This window comes from Marmota marmota, unplaced genomic scaffold, assembly GCF_001458135.2.
Source record: "Marmota marmota marmota unplaced genomic scaffold, marMar, whole genome shotgun sequence".
In the NCBI taxonomy this organism is placed as follows: Eukaryota; Metazoa; Chordata; class Mammalia; order Rodentia; family Sciuridae; genus Marmota; species Marmota marmota.
The window spans coordinates 33,362,818-33,383,038 of record NW_025999982.1 but is presented as its reverse complement, the minus strand read 5'-3'; positions in this window follow the sequence as shown (position 1 = coordinate 33,383,038).

The window sequence follows — 20,221 nt, the reverse complement described above, 5'->3', positions numbered from 1 at the left end:
GCTAGTCTAATACTATTTATAGGATCTGAAATATTTACTATGATTTCACAAGGCCAATTTTATTGCTTGTATACAATACTGATTGACACTGTCCTATAGAACAAAGAATCAAATTTCAGTCTGTAAGAGATGTTGAACAGCAAGCATTAGTATGAGTTTATGTTGGTGTTGATGAAGGTCTCAAATTAGTTTTTATTCAGTTTGCCTAAGGAAATTCTAAAAATTAAAAACATACCTGAGACAGTTTTTATAAATAATGTATACTTCTAGAAAAAAACTGGATTAATTATTCAGCGCAACTATTTATACAAAATCTCCACTCTTGGTGTGTATTTAAGATAATACATTTTAAAATTGCTCTAATAAGCATTTTGGTAAAAAAAAGAACAAGTTATTATTAGATGTAAAGGCATATTGTCTGTGAATATTTGTATTCCTGTCTTTGGGAGGAACATGCTAAAAATGGTGAAAAGTACAGATAATAGAATTATGTACATGGATTATAGGTTTCTTGATATTGAAAGTGAATGCTTCCTTATAAAAAAAATAGATCCTATTTCTCCATGTTTCTTATCACTGTTAGCAAGCAGTTTTGGGTTTTGGATGAGATGCTGGGGTGATTATATGTTTTTAAACAATCCTGTGCCTAAGAATAATATAGGATGCTTGTTTAAAAGTAAAACTCAAGAGCAAAATAGTACAAATATTCTGGAAAATGATTTGGTAATTTCTTATAAAGTTAAGACTTGTGCTTTTCAAAAATATGACACAACAATCTTACTCCTAGGTATTTGTTCTGGGGACATGAAAAGTTACATTTCACAAAACTTATACCAAATGTATATAACAGCTTTATTCATAACTGCGCAAACCTGGAAACAATCCAAATGTCCTATAATGGCTTAACCAGCCATGTTGGTTTACATGGTGGAATACTACTCAGCAACATAAAAGGAGAAACTATGGATACATGCAACAGATTATATGAATCTCAAAGGTATACTGATGAAATAAAGAGGCCAGTTTCAATTTGCAACATATCATATGTTTTCATGTATTTACACTTCTGTCAAAAAAGTATAATAGTGAAGAACAGAACAGTGGATGTAGGAGCAAGTGTAGGGATAGCACAAGGGACATGGCTGGGGGTAAGGGAACCATTCTGTATCCTGATTATGATGGTGGTTATGTGAACCTGTATATGTGTTAATATTCATAGAACTTTACACTCCAAAACATTATTACCACCACATACTAAAAAATTAAATTTAAAATTCTTATCCTCAAAGTGTATGACTCAGTAGGCCCAAGGTGAGGTCAAGGAATCTGAATTTTCATGCATATACACGTGGTCAAGCAATTCTGACATTGTGATCCATGCTAGAAGAAACATCACTTTAGAAGAAAATGCACTGGACTTAAATTTAAAGGATTGGAGTAAAGAATCTGCAAACCAATAGTGGTGTGACTCTGGGTATTGTTCTGGTTTGAAATGGAGTCTTAGCCCCTAGTAACAGAATGAGATTTTATTTGGAAATTCAATCTTTACAGACGTATGCAAATTAAAATGAGATCATTGGGTTGGATCTTAATCCAATATGATGAGTTTTCTTTTCAGAGGGGGAAATTTGGACCTGACTCATTGGAACACACCTATAATCCCAGCTACTCTAGAGACTGACCTGTCAGGAGCTGCCATGTAGGAGCTGAGCACCCCCTAGTTTTGAACGATGGTAATTTGGAGACTGGCTTCCCTGGTGGGGGAAGCAGGTGGATCCCTATCTCCCCTCAAGCAGAGAAGCAAAGCTTCGGGAGTGGGCTGCCCCTTGTAACATTACCCCTTTGCCTTATATGGATTGAATGTTCTTTCCAACAGCCTCCCCCAATAAAACCAGGGTTCAAGGAGTGCTCTTTCTCTTTCCAAAGGACCCCTTAGGTTGCAAAGCCGTCCCAGATTTTGAAAAGGTACTTCTGCGTGCTAACGTGCTTTCTTCACTGTTTTCATAAGTTATTGAAGCAGTCAGATTTTGTGAACCCCGCATAGATCGTCAGCTCGGATAGTTGGTGATACTGATCACAAGTTCAAGGCTGCCTGGGGCAGTTAATGAGACCCTGTCTCAAAATAAAATATAAAAAGGGGTTGGGGATCTAGCTCAGAGGTGCAGCACTCCTGGGTTCAATTCCCAGAACCACAGTAAAAGTGGTGGGAGGCGGGGAGAGAAGGAACACAGGCACACAGAAAGAACTCAGGTGAATATAACGACGGAGATTTGGTTGAAGTATCTACAAGTGAAGAATTGCCAAAGCTTGCCAACAGATTGTCAGAAACCAGCTGAGAAGTATGCAGAAGGCTCTGCCTCACAGCCTATGGGAAGGACCAAGACTGTGCACACCTTGATTTAGACTGCCCTCCTCTTGAAAAGTCAGACAATAAATGTCTATTCTTTAAATCACCCAGTTTGTAGACCTTTATGTAGTAGCCCTGGGACACAATTAGAGGTGCTTCATTAAACTTTCTGATCTTAAATCTCATTTTTAAAATGAAAATAATAATGACTTTCTTATCCATACTCCTAGGAATTGTTTAAATTAAAAGATCTACTACCTGTGAGTTATGAAACAAACTAAGAAATCACAAATACCAATGACTTAAGCAATATAAAAATTTCTCTCTCACAACAAAAATATGTTGAGTAAGCAGGCCCAGATCAGTGTGGTCATTTTTCAGAATCAACAGTTCTTCTAGAGTTTTGCCTGGTCTTGTTTTGTTTCCTCATTATAGAGCATGGGTCTTGTCCTCACGCCTGCAGTTGCACGTTGCTGAGTTCCCTGTTGTTGCTGCTGAGTGCAGGATGCTGAGTTCTATCATAGTCCCATGTAGAAGGAGAGAGACAAATGGCAAAAGGAACATAATGAATGAGACTATAAGTGAAATCTGTATCCTTCACAAAAACCTTCCCAAGGTCCTATCCAGTGATTTCCAATTACATTCCATTTTATCAGCTGGAACTGACTTATCAGCAAGGGAGTCTTTGTTAACTGATGAGACTGAACCCCACAAAAATGGTAGTTGTCTTAGTAAAGAAGGAAAGAATTCGTATTGGAAAGGAAATTAACAGTCTCTGTCACATATGTAAAGGCATTTTATAAATTGAAATTATTCACATTCTATAACTGGAATACAGTATTATTAAGTTATTCCCTTACATGTATTTCTTTAAAAACATAACCCTAACTATAAAAGAAAGGTATTCACATTTACAAACACATCATATTCAATATCAAATTCTTACTGTAAATCAATCGTTCCCTTCCCCACCCCACACAGAGTTGTTTTCTTTGGTCTCAGAACACCTTTACTCTATTGAACATCATTAGAACAAAACAAAACAAAATCAAAGATCTTTTGTTTATATATATCTATTGATGTATGTGCCATATTATAGATTAAACTTTTAGATTAAACTCTAATATGCACCATTTTTTTAAAACAATTTAGTTATAGTTGGGTACAATATCTTTATTTTATTTGTTTATTTTTATGTGGTGCTGAGGATCGAACCCAGTACCTCACACGTGCTAGGCAAGTGCTCTACCACTGAGCTATAACCCCAGCTCCAACACCATTTTTGATTAAAGATTAAAAATGGAGTGATTCACATACATATATGTTAATTCACTTAAAAATAATAATAAATCACTACATGAGCATAAATAGCTTATTTTTATGAAAATAGCTATATTTTTTAAAAATGTAGTAAAAGGCCTCATTTTGCATTTTGTTTCATCTCCTTCATGTCTTACTTAATAGAACACTAAATTTCATTCAATATGTTGTGATATGTTGTTTTGGTTAAAGTATATGAAGAAAAATCTGGCTTCCCACACATATATAATTAGAAAAGGGAGGAGTCTTTCAAGTATTTTCAAATAATCATGAATATCTTTCATTGACACTACTCTAAAACTTAACACATAATTTTTATAGATTACTTGCAATGTGGAATCTATATAGCAGTCATCTTTCACACCATTACATGGAAACCAATCAGTCTACCTTTCCCTGTGTATGGATCTTTTACTCTGTATGACATGGACCTCACAGAACCCATGAAAGGGCCTCAGAGACTCCAAACTATCCCCAGACCACATTTTGAGAACAATTGCTTTAAATAAACCATTAGAATTTTTAAAATTGAAATTTGGGTTGCTCTAATTCTGTAATTAATAGAATTTTAGACATGGAAAAGTTTAAATCAGGTTTAAAGTAGGCCCCTCATTTTACAGATGAGCATACTGGCATGCAGAAGTTTTATCAGGATCACGTTGCAGTTCATTCATTCATTGGTTCATTCAAGTATTTCCTGAGCACCAACATATGCAGAATAATGAACAGTATTCAGTTCCTCATTCCATTCTCTTTTCAGACACATGTGCTGAGTTTTCTACAAACTTGACCTTATATCTACATTTCACACTTGGTAGACATGTCTTACTTTCCTTCCTTTTATTTGAGATTCACTGTTAACCCAGCCAAATTGGTGCCTCGTGAGAAAGTACCACTTAAAGCATTTGTTGTCCTTAAATTACTAGTAGAAAAGTTTACATGTCTCAGGAACTTGTTTCTGAAAGAAGTTATTCACAATATTGTTAACATTAAGACTTAGAAGAGTTTGTCAGAAATTTACTTCTTGTTGAATACCTATGTACTCCTCCTAATTTTCCAGCTATCATGAAACTAGGGGATGATGCACCAGATGCACCAGAATCATCCAGTTCTTTCTCTTGTCTTACCCAGGCACACATAGCAGCCTCAAAATGAAGTAAAAAGCCACTTATAGAACAACTTTGGATTTTTGGCTAACCACATATGGAGATATGATTTAAGAAAGTTGCAGAAATAACTCCCATTGTGTTTAGCCACTGAGAATTTATTTATTACTACAGTATAGTCTAGCCTTTCCTGACTAATATAAGAGCAGAGCTAAGAAGATTAATTTAACATGATTAGAAGTAATCAAATGAATTGTTTAATTAAGTGTTTTGGGCCTGATAACAGTTCTAATTCCCAGTGTAGCTGTTTTCTATTCTCTTCTAGGGGAGGGAGAGAAAGAAGATGAATCATAAGCCCAAAGATTGCAACTTCTGTAATAAATGAGGTGAAGAACAATAGCCCCTTTGTAGCCCTAAAAATACATGAGAAAAAAAAAAGACTATAAGCAGGTCCATAAAAACACTATAAGCAGATCCATAAAAAAGATCTAGATTTAGATGAACTTTGAACATTTGATTCACCTTTTATTATACAAGAATTCTAAATTTTCATTGTGTTCCATATTTATTTAAGGATAAGGTATTTGCTAATTGCATCTCCAAAATCATATAAGGAGGAGAAATTAGTTAACAGTGTCAGGGACAAAATGAATAATAAACAAGTACTGCAGGCTAGTATCAGAACCGCAGCTTCCCTCATGAAATTTCGCCTATCATCTGATAAAGTGGGGGAAAAAAAACTTGTGTTCTTTTTGTGAAAGAGGAGTTAGTATTCTTTGAGTTTTGAAACCTAGCCAAGCAAGTTCCTGAAACAGGCAGAGAGATGACGGGTTGTTCATTGAGTGGATATGTTTTTGCTCTTGATGGAGTCCTGAGGGAAGTGAAGTCATCCAAGTCTTTCAACCTGAGTTACTGAAATGTGCTCTTGAGTTCTTCTGTGTAAAAATCCACACAATAGTTTAAAATTCTACTTTTCTATATAGTAGTTTTTTTATTGCTACCATAAAAAAATTACCACTAACTTAGTAGCTTACAAACAATACAAATTTAATATCTTTTGTTTCTGTAGGTCAGAAGTCTGCCATAGGACTCACTGGGCTAATATCAAGGTATCTGGGGGCCCCACTCATGGTAGGAGGTTCTAGAAGAGAATAGATTCTTTGCCTTAGAAATTACCTATATCCCTTGGCCCATGATCCCCTCCCTCCATCTTCAAAGCCAGCAATATGGCATCTTTGACCCTTCTGCAGACATGGCTTCCTGACTGCAGCTGCTTCTAAGGATTTATGTGATTATATGTGGCACCAGAATACTCAGCCCATTCCAAGATCTTTAATAACATCTGCAAAATTCCTTTTGTCATGTAAGGTAATATATAAATAGCCTCTAGGGATTGGTCATGGACATCTGGGGTGAGGGAGAGATCATTCCCGCTGCCACAGCTTATAAAAAAGCAGGACAAACTGGAAGAAGCACTTCACTAAATGCTCAGAGATTTTTCTGTCAACATGCTCTTTGTTGCAAGTCAAATGTAGTAAAATATTAAACTTTTCCTTACCTGGTTCTGCCCAGATAAAATATAGGTAATACCCTCCCTAGATGAAGATTGAAAATTGAGTAGCACAATTGCATGTGTGTTCCTACTTACTACGAAATCTTCAGTGATATTTATATGGGTCTCAGATCTATATTGTGGAAAAATATCTGTACATAAAATATTGAACTATGTGTCTATTTCCATGTTGTTTCCCAATTTTTTCTTCTATGTAATTAAGCTTCTAAATCATCCCATACAGCAATTCCACTTGCCAAACTCAATTTCCCCATGTTTTTTTTTTCTTTCAGAGTACTATTCTGCATTGGAGGAAAGGGTCAGAGATAAATTAGATAAATAATATCTAATTTAGCTAATAGCTTAATAAGTATGTGTATTGTGCCTTAATTATACAAATAAAAGGCCTCAGAGAGTAACCTCTATGGTAGGAATTTCAACAGAATGGCTGCTGCATGGATTTGACATGTCACTGATGGATTCTCTATATGAAAGCTTGGCTATAGCAGTGTTAGTAGTACAATGTTAAAGTTAGACCTAAATTTAAATCCATTCTCTTCCACTTATCAGTTTTATTTTGGACAAATCCCTTAACTTCTCTGAGTCTCCATTGCGTCATCTGTAATAATACCTAATTCACAGGGATGGTGAAAAGGTTAAGTGAGATAATGTATATAAAGTGGTTACAATCATACCTGGCATAAAAGTGCATTCAATAAATAATGACTATTGTGGATACTTTTTATTGCTCCTGCTTTATTATATCGACCAGATTCCCCAGTGGACTGATGCACTCAGGTCTCTCAATTCTTCCACATCCATTCACCAGAATCCATTGAAGATCTGTTTGTGCAAGGCACCATGGATATAGAAGGGAACAAAATAGACAAAGTACATTCCTTAGTGGGGCTTATCTTCCAGTAAGGGAAGATGGGAACAAACAAAAAAACACCAACAGGTACACACAGATAATATCATTTCAATTTGTGGTAAGTGATATGGAGAAAATAAACAGAATAATATAATCTTGTTATGATTTAGATATGTGGTATCCCCCAAAAGCTCATATGTGAGACAAAGCAAGAGATTCAAAGGCATAACCTAATCAATGGCTTAATACACTGATGTGAATTAATTGGGTGGTAGCAATAGGCAGGTTATGTGTGTCTGCTACTGAGGAGGTAGGTCACTGCGGTATGCCTTTGGGATTTACATTTTGAGCCTGGTGAGTGGAGCTCTCACTCTGCATCCTGATTGCCATGTCCTGAGCCGCTTTCCTCCTCCACATTCTTTCACTGTGATGTTCTCTTCACCTTTGGCCCAGAGCCATGGAATGGGGTGAGTCCATGTACTGACACCTTTGAAACCATGAGTGCCAAATAAATTTTTCCTCCTCTAAAGTGTTCTTTTCAGGTTTTTTGGTCACAGATGTGAAAATGACTAGAACAATCCTCAAGGTACTCACAAACTAGTCAGGCCTAGGTAATCAATGCAATCACCCAAAGACTGGGTGATACATATGAGATACAGATATGCTCAGGATGTTACTAATTCTTAGATGGGATGGAGAGGAGGTACAGGATGGTCAGGGAGTATCCAGCTGAGACGAAATTTTATATACCAAACCAAAATAGATAGATAGATAGATAGATAGATAGATAGATAGATAGATGAGAGAGAGAAATCTGAACCAAGAAGAACAGCAAATGCAAAGAAACTAAGCCAGGACAAAGCATCGAGTGTTGAAGAAACAAGTCTTGTATGATTGATCCTGGTATGAAATGAAGAAAGTGGTATGAAATGTGCTGCAGGAGGAGGCAGGAGGCAGATAATTTAAGGTTTTGGGACATTGATTAAACACTGAAAATTATACTCTTAAAAATTAGGGAACAGTAAATCATGCCATACAAGGAAAATATTTTTACATGCATTTGTACAAAATAATAGTTGGAGAGGGAATAGATTAGGGTACAGAGGATAAAGAAAAGATGTATTTCCAAGACTGGAGTGGGAGAGACTAGGAAGTTATTTTGGCACTCCTGAGTCAAAATTGTGGAAGTTAACATAGGGCAAGAGAAGTGGCTGACAGGTTTTTAATCTGATACATATTTGTCATAGAATATGATTTGCTTTCATTCCATAAAGAAGGTAAGGTGAAATTTCTGTTCAAAAGAACTTTCAAGATTGTTCCCTAGGGCTGGGGATGTGGCTCAAGCGGTAACGTGCTCGCCTGGCATGCGTGGGGTGCTGGGTTCAATCCTCAGCACCACATAAAATAAAATAAAGATGTTGTGTCCACTGAAAACAGAAAAATAAATATTAAAATCCTCTCTCATTCTCTCTCTTTCTCTCTCTCAAAAAAAAAAAAAAAGATTGTTCCCTATGGTTTTGGCTCAAGTTTATGTAGATGGTGATGTTATTCACTCCATTAGATAAGAAATAACATGAGAGGAATTGGATTGGATGGTGGTTGGAAAATAGGAATGCAAAATTTTGTACATATTTTTGAGATTTTTATGACACTAGAAAACAATACAGTCTTGGGTCATAGAAGTTTTCTAAGAGGAAATGACAATCAACTTTCCCCAAGTTTATGTGCCTTCCTCTGTGCACTTGTTTTATCCCAGGTGTACCTCGGTCACATTTGCATCACCTTGTCCTGTGATAACCCAGGCCCCACAGGTCCTTGTGGGCATCTAGACATTGCTCAATGCCTCACCTAGAGTAGTAGCCAAAAATATGCTATTCAAACAAATGTATGTATTCATGCCTTGTACTCTAGTTTATCATTTCTATACCTGAGGATTCAATTTGCTATTAGAATAGTATCTTCTCTCAAGATAACTAGGATCTTCATCAATGTCCCAAACATTATTGGTCATTTACTTCATTACTAATTAATGTTACTGGTAATTTTTAAAGAAATCAAAAATTCTAGTCTGATAATGGAAATAAAAACTATTTCCCTGTGCTCCAGGAAGGAGATGATTGGGTAGAGTGGAATGCAAGGAGGAAGTTTCTACTTGATTGATGCAACTGGACAAGATGCTGTGCTTTTCTAGCCTGGGAAATGTAGTCCTTATGGTGGAGAGGTAGTAATGACCTGTAAAGTGAGTAATCTTAGAATTTCTGTAACATTCCCCTGAATAATTATTAGAGAAGAGGTTACTCAAAATAAGGAATTCATGTCCCCCTGAATAATCATCAGAGAAGAAATGACTCAAAGTAAGGAATTCATGTTCAAATTGGGGTGGAAAACTCTGACTACCTGCATTGCAGTCCCTTTTATGGGGATTCACAACATCTATTAAAGACTCTGGAAGTCTCAAGGACTCCTGTTTAACTCTGATTGCTACAGAATTGACCAGATTTATTTCACCTCACAATAATTTTTATATTTAAAATGCCTTAGACCTAGTGTTTTGGGAACATGCATAGCTGTCACAATAGTGTCAGTGATTGATGAAAAGGCAGTCACAGAACAGGAATACATACACTCTTGTAAATAAAGGATATAATAGATAATTTCATAGAACACAGATGCAGCAATGCTACCTTCACTGTCATACAAAAAAGCCAGGCAGCAATAATTCTGCATGATTGGAATGAGTGTTCCATTAAGCTCCTGACAGCTCCTCAACATATCTGCACACTGTCTCCACACCTGCTTACCAGGTGAAGCACACTGCAGATTAATCCTGAAGGTTCAGGACCCAGGGTACATCTCTTCCACCATGCCTGAGGCCTGTTCTTGCAACCCAGCCACTGTCCTTGGATCAATATCTCACAGTATTAATTCAGGAGCTTCATCTTTCTTTGTCACTGTAAGACATTTCTTACTCAGCCAGAGTAGAATAAATGTCCCTCACTACCACTTCAATTAAACTTGACTCAATGAGAAGACAGTGTTTTTCTAATCAAACAAACAAACAAAAAATAAAATCAAACCAGTTCACTTTTCTTTAAATCAAATGACTTAACTACTCCTTTCATCTATGAGAAACTGGACTCACATTAAACTGATTCCTATTGATGTATATATAAGAACTTCTGTAGCAGTTTCTATAATTTCACTCTTCTTGACCATTGCACTGGACTTATGACCAAATTTGATTGCCTGAAATCAACTCTACCATTGTTTTTCTTAGTTTCTGGTGTTAGGAAACCAGCAGCAGTCACTTTTCATTTTATCATTTGTAACACTGCCACACAGCTCTTCCCCTGTCCCTCAAAATATGCTTGCTTCCTGCTAATAAGTGATCACAGATGATCTAGGCCTTTCTGCATTTTAAGACAGATTGAGATTCTTCCTCTCTTTCTGGTTTTTTTGTTGAGTGGAGAATGATATTCTAGATCAAAATATTCAGCTAGGCATGAACAAATATATATGAAAAGGACAAGTGGGGCAGGGCCAGAAGGGCTATCGCCACATTCATAACAAAGTGCATAAGTAACCATATTCCCCAAATGGCCTGTGTCGTGATGCTCTTGATTAATATTATCTGTGTTTTTTTTTCCAGTTTTTAGATATACAGATAGAAACAAAGTGTATATGGCATACATGTAAGGCAAGGCATGGGAGATAATTCCTTTTTTTAAAAAAAAAAAATTCAGTACAGGACATTGAACATGTGCAAGCACTCTACTCCTAAGCTATTAACCCCTTTAAATTTTTATTTTGAGACAAGGTCTTGCTAGGTTTCCAAAACTGGCCTTCACTTTGTGTTTCTCCTACCTCAGACTTCTGAGTCAATGAAATTACAGGCATGTGACATCTTGCCTGGCGAGGACATGTTCATTTTAAACAATAGAGTCTTCTTATACATTCTGATCTTCTCATATGCCCTTCCCTAATTTCAGCAAACCTCTCTCCAGGATCTGAAGTAGTCAGTATCATGAAGTTTATCATACCTTATTTTTTAAAAATATTTATTTTTAGTTATAGGTGGACACAATATCTTTATTTTATTTTTATGTGGTGCTGAGGATCGAACCCAGTGCCTCACACATGGTAGGTGAGCGTTCTACCTCTGAGCACAACCCCAGCCGAATCATCCTTATTTAAAAAAAAACAAAAACAGTTTTACTACATATCTTTAGCAATATATCCTAAACAATACATTGTTTAGCTTTATCTGTTTATAAACTTTATAGAATATATATGTAATATATTTTTCTGCTGCCTGATATTTGCTCAGTATTCTTAAGATTTATTCACATCATCACATACAGCTCAATGTCATTTATTTTAACTGAAATATAGATTTGCTATTGTCTGATGGATAGAAATTTGAGTACTTAACCAATGTTTTACTATTACAAATGTTGCTGTTGGGAGCACTGTTGTACTTATCTCTGTGGGTATGTATCAAATAGTTCCTTTGGGGTATATATCTTAAAATGGAATCTCTTCAATGAAAATAAATACCCATTTTTAACTTTTTTGGGGGGATATAATCAAATGCTTTAGAGTATATTTTTATATTTTACATTCACTAGAAAGTATAAAGTATCTGATGGCTTCCTATGTATTGCAATGCTTGTCCTTCATTACCATTTTTACCAACTTAGATAAATGTGAAATGGTACCTTTCCTGAAAAATATACATCTGTATGTATTTTCCTGAAAAATGTTAAGCATTTTTTTAATGCTTATTAACCACACAGATTTCCCCTTTTAAAAAGTCTTGGTATCTCACAAGCCAAGTGTTCCAGTCTTGTTTTTAATTCTTCAGGAATGATGTTGCTCTTCTATGTAACATTTTAGACTCAGCAAGTCAATTTATACTGCAATAACTTGTTGGGATTTTCAATGGAATTATACTGGATCAATAGTTCAACTTGAGAAAATCAGGAACATTTCATAATATTATGTCTTTTATACATAAACACATATTTGTATTTCTCAGATCTTCTTTAATAACTTTCAATAAAATAAAAAATTTTAAATTTTCTTCATAAGTGCCTTGAATGCTTTTACTGGATTATTTCTAAGTGCTTAACATGTTACTCTGTTATTTATTCTGTTTAATTAAAAATGATACTGTTCTACTCTACTGGACTTCCTTTTATTTATTTTTGTTTGTTTTTTAATTGATATTTTATAGGTAGACAGATGTAGAATTTAAGACTCCACAACATGTACAACTGCAAGAATGGGATCCTAATTACTGCATGTATGTAAAATGTGTCAAAATACATTCTACTATCATATATGTCTAAAAGGATCAGATAAAATTATTAAAAAATGTAGAATTCACTGTGGCAAAATCACACATGTACATAGGGAAAGAAGACGTATTGGGGACTGAAACGGAGCAAATTTTATTCTATGAATGTATTATTACATCAAAATGAATTCCACTATCATATATAATTATATTGCACTAATGAAAATATTTTAAAAATATATTGGTTTTTGAAATTCATATATGAATTGGTCTTTGAAATTTTAGCCAGAAACATTGTTAAATCACCTTAATAGTTCTAATTTGTTAACTACACATTAGACTGTTTTATATGACAATAGTGTTGGCTAGGAAAAATTACGGTTTTATTTCTTACCTCCTAATGCTTTTTCTTCATTTCTTTTCATGCCTTACTTTATTAACCAAGACAATCAATTCAATGTTGAATGAAAAGAATGATAGAATTCTTTATTGTTTCAAATCTAAAATGAAATACTTTAAACAAGTCTTTATTAATTTCATGTCTTTAGATTTATTTATGAGGCATAATTTATGTGGTCACAGAAATTCCTTTATTCATGAAAAGAAAATTAAAAGAAAAAATATGTTAAAATGGCACTTAAACATATAAAAAGATGTTCAATTTCAGTCATTATTATATAAATGAAAATTAAAGCATATCTTATCTAATGTACTTTTGGAATATTAAAACATATGACAACATAATCAGAGGAGAGACTACTAGGAAGTAAGAATTGCATATGTTGTTGGTTAGAATACAAATTCATACAGTCCATTTTGGGGATAATTTTGAAATACTAAAAATTCTATCTTTCTATCCACACTTATATTTTGATCCTATTATTCTACTTCTTGGAATTAACTCTTAAGAATACACCCCCAACAACACAAAAATATATACATAATAGTGTTTGAAGTTGCAAATTAATAACAAATTAAATACCATACATATGAGAATGGGTAACTAAATTATTGTATAGCCACAGAGTAGAATTCTGTAATTTATACAAAAAGAGATGATTTCTATAAATGAATGTGGAATTGTTTTGTGGAAATATTATTAAATAAAAAAGTAAAGTAGAAAAGACTAGGTCTTGTATGCTACTTTTTAGATTAAAAACAAAGGGAAATAAGAAATTTTAATGTATCTGCTCATTCATGAAAAAAAAATCACAGCAAAAATAAACAAGAAATTAGTGAAATCAGTTACTGTGCAAGGTGGGTAATGGCTCCCCAAGTGTGTTTACACCCTAAATCCCCAGAACTTATGAATGTTACCTATTTGGAAAAAGGGCTTTTGCATATGTAATTAAGAATCTTGAGGTGGAAAGAGGATCCTGAATTATCTGGGTGGGCCCTGAATTCAATCACAAAAGTTCCTATAAAAAAGAAGTAGAGGGACATTTCACATAGACACAGAGGATAGGTGGTGTGAAAACAAGCCTGATTCTAGGGCTGGATACTGAATACGTGATTATCTTTGAATATCTTTTCATTCCAGAGAACAAGAAAATGGGACATTAAAAAAGAAAACAAAAACATAGGAGCCAATTGGAAGTGGATCATAATGACTAAAGCTTGGACAATTTGAGCAATTAAAAAAAGAGTGGATTATAACTCATAGAGTAAAATAAATACTCACAAGTCCATACTGATATAAATATCAGTTTGGAGCAATGTGGTTACAAGTCAAAGAAATCCAGGAGTGCAAGGAGCTGTCAGTAGCTGAAGGAAGCAAGGAATTGGTTCCCATACAGGGGCCCTGGAGGAGACAGACCTGCTGACACCTTGACTTCAGACCTCTGCCCTCCAGAGCTGTGAGAGAATAAGTTCCTGTTGTTTTAAGTCATGAAGGTTATAGTAATTTCTTATGGCACTCCCAGGAAACTAATAACAGTTACCTTGAGGAGTGGGTTGGAATGGGATGGAAAGGATGGGAGGATAGAAACAGAGTAGAAGGGATGAGGATAAGTGGCATTTCTGTGAGCATATCTTTTTCTATACCTCTGACTTTCTGAAACATGTTCTGTTTCACAGGCTCAAATATATATAAAAATCAAACAGGATGCAGGAGGAAGACTAAATGGAACATGCACCGTTAAAAATGAACTTAACTGCATTTCAAATGAATAGCATAGTCACTCTGAAGGGATGGGAGGAGAAGAGCTAAACTAAATCACTTTGGAAAGGAGTGCTTAACAACATATTGAAGGCTGAAGACAGAAATAACTATACATGACTATTGTGCTCTACTTAATAAGTTTGTTTTCACAAGGATGTGATTTGGCAACTCTGACACTGATTATGGGTATAGGAGGATTGGGTAATAAGTAAATACATGTGAACAAAGATATTTCTCATTGTCAGAGAAAATAATTTACAAATAAGGAAAGATGAGGTGGGATTGGAACCAATGGTGTCAGTATAATCTCAAGCTATTTAATATACATTTAAATACACATTTATAAATTGATATGTACATGTCCATTAATACATGACTGTTACTATTAATATGTTAGTTTTATATTTTTAGCTCAGTTTGATGATGGAGGCCTAAAAGCCATAATAACACTCCTGTGGCTGTGTGTGTGCATCTAGTACCCAGATATTCATTTTTAAGTATCATTATCCTATAAAAAGTAATAGAGTTATTTGGAGAAATGACTGATTCCAGGGCTGGATACTGAAAGTACATGATTATCTTTGAACATCTTTCAGTCCAGAGAACAAGAAAATGGAACATTTTAAAAAAATAGGAGCTAATTGGAAGTGGATCCCAATGACCAAAGCTTGGACAATTTGAGCAATTAAAAAAAGAAAAATACCCAAGTGGATTACAACTCATAGAGTAAAATAAATACAAGTCCATACTGATATAAATAAGTTGATGAGAAAAGGAAGCTCTTCCTCACAGAAGAATTTTTTTTTCTTTTTTTTAATTGGTTGTTCAAAACATTACAAAGCTCATGACATATCATCTTTCATACATTTGATTCAAGTGGGTTATGAACTCCCATTTTTACCCCAAATACAAATTGCAAAATCACATCGGTTACACATCCACATTTTTACATAATGCCATATTAGTGACTGTTGTATCTCACAGAAGAATTTTAATGATCAAATATGGGAAGAATATTGGAAGTAGATCATCATTTTAGCAAATACAACAATAATAATTTTGGATATTTGGTATATGCAGAATCTCTAAGGTATCAAATATTAGTCAATTCTTGCTAGAGTATGCTGTGTAGAAGGAATCTTGAAGTTCTCATGTCTTATTTAACACACATGTATTTCTAGCTGGGAATGTGGCACAGTGAAAGAGCATTTGACAAGCATATGGGAGACCCTTGAGGTCCTGGATTCTATCACTGGCACCCCCACCCTACAAAAACATATATGCATTTCTTGTTCACATTGTTTTCCCTCATGCATGCAATTTTGTTACTTTCTAGCTGTATGTTGGGACTACAACTTCAACATGTGTCTTCTAATTTTGACACTTGGAAGTAGCTCTATCCTGATATGTCTTTCTCACCGTAGAGGACACAGGATCAAGAAAGACCCTACCTAACCATCTAATTGCATTGCAGCTTCTAATTGGATGTGGCATATGTTACACAAGCATTCCATTAGGCAAGGAGTCACATGGCCAAGTCCAACATCAGTGGAGTCAGAAAACATACTGCTTGCCAGGCATGGTGGTTTACACCTGGGAGGCTGAGGCAGAAGGACTGCAAGTTAGAGAGACCCTAAGCAACTTAACAAAACATGTCTCAAAATGAAAAATAATAAAAAGGGGGAGAGGAGCTGGGGATGTGCCTCAGTGGTTAAGCACCCCTGGGTTCAAACCCTGGTACCAACAAACACACACAAAAATTGAAATCATGCTGCTTCCATGAAGGATAAGGTTGAGGGGAGAGAGAGCTGTGAAACAAAACAATAAACAATCTATATTAAATCCTAATCTTTAGGCAAATTCAGAGCACACAAAACCAAAATTCCTCCAACTCATTTTATGAAGATATGACAAATTAGAACTGAAAAACAAGCAGGAATAGTAAAAGAAAGAAATATGACAGCCAAACTATAAATACAGACACAAAAATTCCAAACAAGATATCACAACAGACCAATCCAGGAATACTTGAAAAGATAATATGTAATGACAAAGTTGTTTTATCCTGTGATACAAATTCTGATTAAGACTAGAAAGAGTGAATAAAGAAGTTTACAATATTAATTGATGAAAGATATTATAGAACTTGCTGATAAAATGGTTCTGGTGATTGCTTTATAGGAAAGATTTTAAGTGTTAGGGTCTGTAAACAAGTCAAGATGGCGCCTGGCATTTTGCCAAGGGGAGTGGTTTGTGAAGTAACGCCAGTGAGCCATTAAGTGTGGAGATTCCTTATTGGTTGACTGCTGTATCTAGTTTATGTTAATTAAGATAAACTGTGTGTAATGTATATATACTCCTCCTGTCCTACAATAAACGGCTCCCACTCCTGCTGTATCAATCTACACAAGTTGCTCGTCACCCCCTGGTTATTTTGCTGCAGCCAGACTGCAGCATTTAAGTACTTAATAAATTTCCCTAATTGTTATAAATCATTCAAATTTTCTATATTTTCATAAGTCAAGTTGATAAATAACAGAATTCTTAGCATTTCATCTACATTTTAAACTTTATTATATAAATTTTTCACACTGTCTTCTTTTTATATTTTTAATGCTAGCAGAACTTAAGCCTGATTTTTTATTCCTTCATATCATAGGTTTGAGCCTTCTATTTTTTAATCTTCATTTTCCTTCCTTTTTGGGGCAGGATTGGAGGGCTAAGTCTACCTTGAGATTTGCAGATATTATTACTTTTTTGAAAAGTCATTCTTTGGCTTTTTTGATTTTATGAGGTAGGATTTGGATTTTATGCAGTAACAGGAAAAGTCCAAGTAACAGTGGCTTAATAAATGTAGAGTTTTCTCTCAATGTCACATAAAAGTTCAAAGAGGGATTCTTGGGTCAGCATGGTGGCTTTTTCATTAAGACCTTAAGGAATCAGACTCTTTCCAGTACATCATTTTATCTTTGTCCTCATGGTCCAAAAGAGAGGAAGAAGAAAGAAAAGCGCAGAGAGCATCCAGGAGCCCTTTTTAAAAGAAAGATTCTCAAAAGCTGTTCACAGAAACATGTTCATGAAACATGCTCACTTGTTTGTCATTAGCCAGAAACTATTCCTGTAACTGCACATCAGCTGCCTTGCACTTATTATAGTGGGACACCATATGCCCACCTAAATATCAGGTGTTCTATTAGTATAGACAAAAAAGAGAATAGATATCAGAAGACAACTAATATGCCTTGAAACATTAATATACCTTAATATAAATGAATTTCCAATTCCGTTCTTATTTCCAATTCCGTTCTTATTTTCATTATCTTTCCTTCTACAAAAAAGCAATGCTATTCTTTTTCTCACTTGTTAAGTTGTAAAAGTACCTAATTAATATTCAGAATAGGGGGAGATGGGTACAAGATTCTATTTGTATCTTGTATTTAAAGAACATGTGACTTCCAATTTAAGTTCTCTCAATTAGATGTGAAAAAAACAAACAAACAAATGTTAGTTCTCCAACACCCAAATTCATCCTTTTCCCTTCTAGGTATTATAGTATGATAATGTCTTATATGCAGGAAAAAAGACTGGCCATCTTTGTAACTTCAAGAATTTTTATTTTCATCTTCTAAATTTTCTTCGATAAGAATTTGTTGCATTTTAATCAAGAAAAATATTTAACCAAAGACAATGAAAATCAGAGACAATGAAAATCTTCTATAAAATATTAATGATGAGGGGCTGGGGTTATGGCTCAGTGGTAGAGCATTTGCCTCACATGCATGAGGCACTGGGTTTGATCCTCAGCACCACATAAAAATGAATAAAATAAAGATATTGTGTCCACCTACAACTAAAAAGAAATCTTAAAAATATTAAAAATGACTAACTTCTATCCAATAACAAAAGAATAAAGAATAAGCTAGCCAACCAAATAAACTTGAGAACTGTATAAGAAAAAAAAATTAATTAATCGATAAGTATTAGAAAATTGTCATGAAATAACATTTAAATAAAAATGTATTTAATTCAAAATTCAAAATGTCTTGATATATTAACTAGTAAATAAAATAAAAGCAATACTAGCACAGCTGATTATAAAAGACAACAAAATCATGAGGAATTGTGTAATGTGTCCTTGTTACTTCCTGATTACCTTGAATTATGCCCAATATATCCCATGGCAAGAGACCAGCTGCAGGGTCATACTGCATTTATTGTTAAGTCCGCAGTCACAGCCAAATCAATATTTCTCAGTCACGTGGCTAACAGAAATGCTGATTAACAGCCAGCCACCTATGTGAATCTCCTTATTAGTGTATTTACTCAGACAGAAAATTAGCAAATCCCATTTACTTTAGTCATTACTCTACACTCATCCAGCACCTAATCAATGGCCATCTCCTTCTCTTCCTATACGAGGTACAGCATCTCTTAAGTCAGAATTCCATTTCCTAAAGCACTCTGCCTCCTTTGTCATTATTGACCAATTTAAACACTTGGCATCATAATATGTAGAACACTCTGGGAACTGCACACAGAAAGTGCTGAGAATTTATGAACAGATGATGTGTTTTCTGGGGAATATAAATCAAACACGAAATAATTGTTGGAAGAATAAAGAAAGGCAAACCTGGAAATCATAAAATATTTTTATATCTTGGAAAAATTGGAAGAACATTATTAAAAGTAATTTGTGAAAGGAGATATTGTGAAGAAGATATCCTGATTTTATGTAAGACACAGCTTATTAAGAGAAAAACTTCTCAGGACCTTGGACTATGAGGCACTGGGTTTGATCCTCAGCTTTATGCTGCTTTATGCCTTGCCTTCTAAATTTTTATACAGACATACAAACTAGAAAAAAATTATTACCTTCTTGCCAACCTCTTTGCCTCATGACTTCTGCCTAGTGCTGTGCTCTCTCTGTTTTCAGCATCGGCTTCTGCTTCTAATGTCCTCAACTTTTCTCTGTATCTCTTGTTTAAACTTCCTGGGATAATGCAAGGTTCTCTGGGCCTCAGAGCTCCTTGTCCAACCTATTGCTGTACATTCTTTGCATCAGTTTCCACATCCAATTCCACCCTCTGTGGTAAAGGCAGAGGTCATGCAGTAGCAGTCAAGCAACTTATGGTTAAGGGACTCCTCAGGAATGCTTCCCTCATCAGGAAATGAGCATTTTTCCCTGGAAGGATATTATGTATGAACCTGGCAGCCATTTTGAGGTTGGTTTTGCCTACGATAAGTGTGTGACAAAATAATTGAACAATATTCCATAAAGAACAAATCATTATGTTAGACAAGGTAAATTGAAATGTCACTATCCCTATAAAGACATCTTTGTGGATAGACATAATTCATTTGAAATAAAGAAATACCTATTATTCTGGCTTATAGAACATGGGGCCTATGTGCTGAAAAGGGAGATTACTAGTAAATTTTGTTATAGGGTAATATGTGCTTTATTTCTCTCTCCCCACACAGATGATTGATAGATAGATAGATGGATGATAGATGGTAGATAGATTTTTGTTCACTCTCAGAATTTATTAGTAAGTTTGATGACAT